Source organism: Castor canadensis, chromosome 16 (genome assembly GCF_047511655.1).
Source record: "Castor canadensis chromosome 16, mCasCan1.hap1v2, whole genome shotgun sequence".
NCBI lineage: Eukaryota > Metazoa > Chordata > Mammalia > Rodentia > Castoridae > Castor > Castor canadensis.
In genome coordinates, this window is record NC_133401.1 from 73,697,402 (window position 1) to 73,705,142 (window position 7,741).

Sequence of the window (7,741 nt, forward strand, 5' to 3'; positions counted from 1 at the left end):
TTCCAAATCCCAACTTTCTCTACATTTTTTAATTCAACTGAATAACAAGATGGGTTCTACCAAGGAATATGAACATTTCTGGTGCCTCTCTAGCCTTTTATCCACTGCCTTTCTATGCTCCAAAGGAATGCTACTGGTCTCATCTCAATCTGTACCATATGAACTGAAGTTCTCTGAAAAAGCTACATCTATGCTGAAGATCCTGAAGACTGCAAGACTACCTAGAAAATTGTGATTGTTGAGAAATGGAATGTTTTAGGAGAGCCAAAATTATCTTGAGCTATCTTTAGTCCCTTTAATAGCCACCTAGTAACAACCAGATTCAACCTCAGTATCTGACCTAACATCCTTGTGACTAGTAGGTAAAACTTCTGGAATTCATTGTTAGCTTTAGATGATTTCTACCTTTCACCAACCCTAAAGCTAAACATGTTCTAAGATAGCATCTGAAAATAACAGAAGAGATTCCCCCAGCTCTGCCATAGCCCACCTACCTGATGTCCCCACCAAATGTATTTGATAAATATATGACTCTCTTTGGTTCTGTGACTATAAAAGTTTATGTAACTTCTTCTTTAATGGAGCCTGATACTCAAGGTGACCTCAATCCATATTCCCAGGCCTTGATCACTCATATTTGGCTCAGAATAAACTATCTCTCATTGCCTTTGGAGTTATGAACTCTTTTGTGTCAACAAAAAGTAGACCAAATGCTCAATGGCTCACACAGAAATAAGTCAAGCTTTATTTTGGGGGGAGGCAAATTATTTTATGTTCAGTTCTATTATACTCTAAGACTGTGCCAAAGTCCAGCAAGTCAATGAAAAGGAATTTTGAAATTTTTAATTCAATTTTACCAGTGATTCTTAATATATTGGGGCTAACAGGACATGATTCAATACATCAAGGATTTTTAAATTGTGCAATCAGACAGAGCCACAGGTAATTGAGCAACTAACTAATAAAGTCAGACAGAATGAGATAAATATATAATGAGATTGTGTGCCTCCCCTACTTACAATCCTCCCATAGCTTGGGGGAAAAAATCGTCTTTTACCCAGATTGTTCCAAAGCCTGGAGATCTGGTCTTACCTATCTCTCTTTTTTTTTTTTTTTTTTAGTGGTACTGGGGTTTGAACTCAGGGCCTCATGCTTGCTAGGCAGGCGCTCTACCATTTGAGCCACTTCCCCAGCCCCCACCTATCTCTTGAGTTTCTTCTCCCCCAGTCTCTGTCTCCCCACTGAGCTGGCCCCAACCACTAAGACTTTCCTCTTTAATTTATCTCCACCTCAGGGCCTTTCCCCTAACTGTGCTCTGCCTTCATCCTCGTTCTTTTACCCCACTTTCACAGGTTCCCTTTTCCTTCTGACCCCTGCATAAAAGTCATCTTTTTTCACTTTTTTATTAGCATATAATAGTTGTACAAGGGGACACACTGTGATATTTACATTATTTTGTGGTACTGGAGTTTGAACTTAGGGCTGACATTTTGAGCCATTCCACCAGCCCTTTTTCGTGATGGGTTTTTTTTAAGATAGGGTCTTGAGAACTATTTGCTCAGGCTGGTTTTGAACCATGATCCTCCTGATCTCTGCCTCCTGAGTAGCTAGGGTTACAAAGTGAGCCACCGGCCGGCGCTCTGCTGATATTTACATATATGCTTACAATATCTTAGTTAGATCCTTCTCCTCGTCATCCTCCCTCCTCTTAGAACAATTTCATCAGGTTTCATTGTTCTATTTTCATACATGAATACAAAATACACCCACCATATTCACCCTCACTCGCTCTTTCCTTATGCCCTCCCCCTTCCCACTGGTACTCACCCCCAGAAAAGACCTGTTTCACCCTCCTATCCTGCATTTTTAAGTGTTTAGTGATAGTTCAGGGGGTTTCACCTTGGAACTTCAGATCTGTATATATGGTGCTTTAATCAAATTACCCTCCATTGCTTACTCTTTCTCTGTCACCCTGCTCCCCTAATATTCAACAGCTTATGATTCATTGTTCTATTTGTATATAGATGGGCTGTTTCAATTGTTTTCCTTCTCTAGTCCTTTCTCTCCCTCTGCCTTCTCCCATATTCCTCTCAGACAGACCTGCTAACACAGTCTTGTTCTCTCCCTCACTATACATATATAGGATCATATATGTATTTTTATATACATTGATTTATAGGTCTAGTTTTCACATATAAGGGAAATCATGTGACTTGTGACTTGAATAAACAAGTAGGCAAGCACGAGACCCTGAGTTCAACCCCCCAGCACCAAAAGAAAAAAGAATGAAAAAGATCCTGTAGATTGACTGACCTTCCTGAGTAAAAGATGGAGATTGTGAAGAAGTGGGATGTTAGCAATTTGGAGTCAAAATTCTCTTAGGCTATCTTTAAATAGCCATGTACTATCTAATCAAACACTCTTTACTTTTAGATAGAACTCTTAGAATGGATCCTAAACTTGACACACCTAGTTTCACCAACCCTAAAGCTAAGAGTGTAAGGACAACACTTAAATCCTATAGCTTTCCTGGTTTTGCTACAGCCCACCTTCCTGATGATCTCACCTATGTATTTTGACTCATTACTTTCTTCTCACTCAGGGTAATTTGAATCCATGTTCCCAGGGCCACGGTCACATGGGCAACAGTTTAAAGAACTATTTTCTTGTGGTGTTTTGTTGTTGGTGTTGATGCATCAACAGAGTTTTGTAATGAAGAGAAGGAAGGGGGACAGGTTGGGAGGCATGACTCAAGATAAAGTTCTGGATTTTTATGGGTAAAAATAAGAGTGTGCTTGTATGATCTCTCGATGATGAGGAGAAGGAAGAAAAATTTTGCCAAGCAGTTGAAGGATGGAATCCAGCACCCAATTAGAGGGTTCAGCTTAGACATGTCCAAGGCGTACAGCTGTGCCTACAGAAGTTCTGGGTGGATTCTTTTCTACTGAAGCAAGTAGTTAATCAAAAGTTAAGCAATCACAGTGAAGACAGAGATCTGGGAGTCTTCAGGAGAGTGAATGCATTAGGGCCAAAGCACAGACCTATAGCAGCACGTGGGGAGTGGGGTGTCACTGGCAGCTGGGGATCTTGAAAGGGAGACAGTCCAAGATTCTGGAGATCCAGCCACTGCAGCTGCAGGTCCCCGGGGAGGAGAGGAGAACTCTCATCAGAGGATAGTTATTCTTTTCTTTCTTAAAATCTCCTCAGATATTTCTCTCAATATCTCCTCCACCCTAAAAGCGTTCAGTGGCTTCCTGGTGCCTGTAAGGTAAAGTCCAACCTTTAAAAGCCTCTTTCCTTCTCAGCTGGCCACCCCTTCCAATCTACACTACACAAAACACCGGCTACACCAGGCCATTTGAACCTGCTCATCTGAGCCAACTCAAGACTTTCCAACACAAACTTTCAAAAGTCAGCAGCCAACTTGAGGTTCCACCTTTCCTGAACATTATACTCTACACAATGAGGTTTGGTTTTTTCTTTTTTTTACAAATATTTTTACTTTACAAACCATGAAAGTCGGTAGACAAGACTGCAAATTCAGTGAGGCTCTCACTGATGGGACTCAATAGTCCCATCCGCACATTACTACATGACATTATACAAGCCCTACAGACTCTGACTTCAATAATTTTTGCTAAATCTAAAGGTACCACACCATCTTCTACAGTTGGCTTTTCTTGTTTTTTTGTTTTGTTTTGGTGAGAGTGGAGTTTGAACTCAAGACTTTGTGTTTTCAAAGCAGGCACTCTATCCCTAGAGTCCTACCTTCAGTCCATTTTGTTCTAGTTATTTTGGAGATGGGGCCTTGAGAACTATTTGCCTGGGCTAGTTTCAAACAGCTATCCTACTGATCTCAGCCTCCCAAGGAGCTAGAATTACAGATATGAGCCACTGGTAGCTGGCTTATTTTTTCAAGTTTTTTTCCTCCCTGTTCTCATGCTACACTTGCTTCAAAAAAAGCTTAAACACCTCAGCTTTATCAGTCCATCATTGGGTATTTCCCAACAAATTCAAAGAACACTCTTATGTTAATTTCCCCCAAACTTCTACTGACTCGATCATCTTGTCTTAACATCCCATATTATACTGAGAAACCCAGCAGCATTGTTGTGGGTTTTGCTGCAGCATAAATTTGCCAAGGACTATATTTACCAATTAGTTAGGAGGCCGTTCCCAGCCACTTGTTTAGAGCCTGCCTTCCTCCTCGTCTGCTGGTGGCTGATTCTTCCAAAGGCTTTCATGGACACAGACAACTTTCTCCTACAATTCTTTCTCTTATCTCCACCACACCTTTACATCAGAGCTCTGGGAAGTCTGTTTGAAAATCCAGTTTCTCCAGTTGGCCAGTCCTTTCACTATATTTTATCTACTTGCTAAATGAAACAGATTTGCAGGAAAGCATTAGGAAGCTAGTCCAGGACTTGCTTTCTGCTGGACTATTTTAAAAGATGCAGCCAAGGTCTTCATTTTAGGTCAGACTCCAGGCCTGGAAAACCATGCAGACTTGAGATGGTTGGTACACAAAAGGACTTTAAACATCTGGGCCAACCCCTCAATTCACAGATGAATAAAGTGAAGTCCAAAAAGAGGAACAGAGTCCAGGCAGGCCCCATCCAAGTCTCTGTGGACAGAGGCAGAAGTGAAAGCTGGGTTTAACTAGGTATAGCTCGCTGCTCTGCCATTCAACAAACTTTTTTTTTTTTAACCCATGTTTTTGAGACAAGGTCTCACTGTGTAGCCCAGGCTGGTCTGGAACTCTGCAATCCTCCTGCCTCAGTCCCCCAAATGTTGGGATTACAGAGGTGCACCATCACACCTAGCCAACAAACATTTTAATTTTTTTTTTTAATTGGGCAACCCAGGCTAAGAATGGAATTTTTTTTTTCAGTACTGGGGTTTGAACTCAGGGCCTACCTACACCTTGAGCCACTCCACTAGCCCTCTTTAGTGATGGGTTTTTTGAAGATATGGTCTCACGGAACTATTTGCTGAGGCTGGCTTAGAACCTCAATCCTCCTGATCTCTGCCTCTTGAGTAGCTAGGATTACAGAATGAGCCACTGGCGCCTGGCTAAGAATGGAACATTTTAAGCAAATAAAACAAACCTACAGTTTCTGCCCTCAGAAGTTTAGGAAAATAAGCTGTCATCTTTAAAAAGTAAGGTAGAGCTAGGTCATGCCCCACTGTGATTTGCATACACCTTTTAGATGTCAATAGCATCCCAATTGAGACCACCAAGGGTTTGTCCTTGTGTGCTGCTTAAGGACATCAGCAAACTGTATGTGACCACTTCCTCTTCTGGCCTCTAGAGGGCACCATCTTATGGAAATGTTTCCCTAAGGAATTGGGAGACAGGGAGCTTCCTCTTTTCCCCCAAACAAAAACCACGTTCATTGTCTACTTAAGACTCTGTGGACAATGTCACAGATTTGTTTTGGGATTAAAATTTGCACTTTTAACTGCTGTGTCCAGCTGCATTGTCATAGTTAATGTCAGTCACTCCCTCCACGTTCATTTGGGGAAGATATTGTGAGAGTCATACATTAGGCTTTTACTACTTGGAGTTAGAATAGTTTTTCTGTATTTTGTTTTTGTTAAGGACTCTGTACATTCCTAAAGCAAGATTTCATACAGCAGCTGGATACCAAGCTGAACTTCAGAAGCTAGTAGCAACTAAGTAAAATGTACATCCTGTGCTCCTGGTGGCCATGGTAGCCATGGTAGCTTTCTACACGGTAACTCTACTTCCTGACAACATATGTTGATAAAGAATGTCAACATTTTATTGGGATACTGTGACATGGACCTATTTCCCAGAAATATTAAATGAAAGAAAAAAAATCATATGAAACTGGGCATGGTGGCTCACACCTGTAATCCCAGCTCTTTGGGAGGCAGAGATCAAGAAAGATCACAGTTCAAGGCCAGCCTGGGCAAAAAGTTTGAGAGGTCCCCATCTCAACCAACTAAAAGAAAAATCTGGGTATAGTATAGACTCAATGTCACTTCATGAAGTCACCAATTCAATTTGGTTGTTGAATACCTGCTCTGTGGCAGGCTATCCTTATTGCATGAGAGTCACTTGGAATTTCACAGAGCAAAGCTTAGTAAGTACCAAAGGTAAGGTGCTGTATTTCCAGAAAAAACGGAAAACAAAGACATCACCAAAAAGCCTTTTCCACATCACTCAGAATCTGAGTGTAGAGGCCTCAACATGGTGCTGTAATTTGCTGGATTCTGACTTCCTTGAAGGAAACACATGGATCTGTGTGTCTGTGGTGTGGTGTCCCAGCTTGAGTTTGTACGATAGCAGGCACATGTTCGTGCAGTCAGAGCACCGCCTCTGAGACAGGCTTTGTAGGAGCTCCTGGACTAGGACATAATAGACGTGTTATAAGGTGGTTAGGAACTCTGCTGGGTCAAATTTAAGCTGGGAACTGAAAGATGAGAAAGAGGCAGCTCTGTGAACCCTCTTAGAGAAGTAAAAAGAGAGGGAGTAGCCAAAGAAAACGTGCCAGAGCCAGAGAGAACTTAGGCTCTTCTAGAAGCATTAAGGAGGCCAGTATGGCTGAAACAAGAAGAAAAAACGAAGACAGATGTAGCAGAGGCAGCAGAAGTTCAGTCAAACGGGAAGCTGTTGGAAGGTTTGAAATAACAGAGTGCTTTAATTTGATTGAGGATTTTAAAAGAGAAAACTAAAATATTTGCCGGGCGTGGTGGTGTGCGCCTGTAATTCTAGCGTCTGGAAGGCCCTGGCAGAAAGATCTCAAATTTGAGGCCAAGCTGGGCTACATAGTGAGAGCCTGTCTGAAAAAACAGAGACAAAAACCAAGCAAACAAAATAAAATACTTAGGCTGCTGTGTGAGGAGGGTGAACTATTAGGAGTAACTAAGTGGGATAGAGGATACTAACTAGGCTGTTATTCCAGGAAGGAAGGGAGGGAGGGCAGGAGGGAGGGAAGAAGAGAGGGAGGAGAGGAGGAAGGGAAGAAGGAAGGGAAGAAGGGAGGGAGGGGAGGAGGGAGGGAGGGAGGGGAGAGGAAGCAGATTTTTTAAAAAGTGTATCTTAAGTTAAAGAAACCTGCTGGAATAAAAATTTGGTTTTCTAAAACGATTGCCTTGAAAAAGATACATTTTGCTGCTCAATTACTGGTGTAATTGTTCAAAACTACACTACTGTTTTACAGTCATAGGACTTCAAATAGGATCACACCCTTTGACAGCAATTTTACATAGAACTGTGCATCTTAACGCATATAGATGAACAGAGGGCTTTGTATCAAGGATATTCCTCACAGCCTTATTTGAAATGGAAAACAAAATAAATTCCTAAATATCGATCCATGGGAAGAGGGTTATAAAATACTCACATTTGTTGTACCTAATACTTCACAGCTATACTTTGGTTTCTTTTCAGATCATATAAATTTTCCACCTTTTAATACTTCACAGCTAGCTATGCTATGTTTGTATCTATGTTAGTGCTATAAGGTATGAGGGAGAGAGAGAGAGGGCGAGAGAGAGGGAGAGAGAGGGAGAACAAAGACTCATCTGGCGCTGCCACTAACACCATGTGGCCATTGAGTAGTTAAAATGTGGCTTTGTCAGCGTTGAGGTGTGTTATAAATGTAACATACACACTGAATTCTTAAGGTTTGCAATGAATAAAAAGGAATGCAAACTCTCTCATTACTGATTCTAGCATCCATTCTATGTTGAAATGACATTTTAGCTGTCT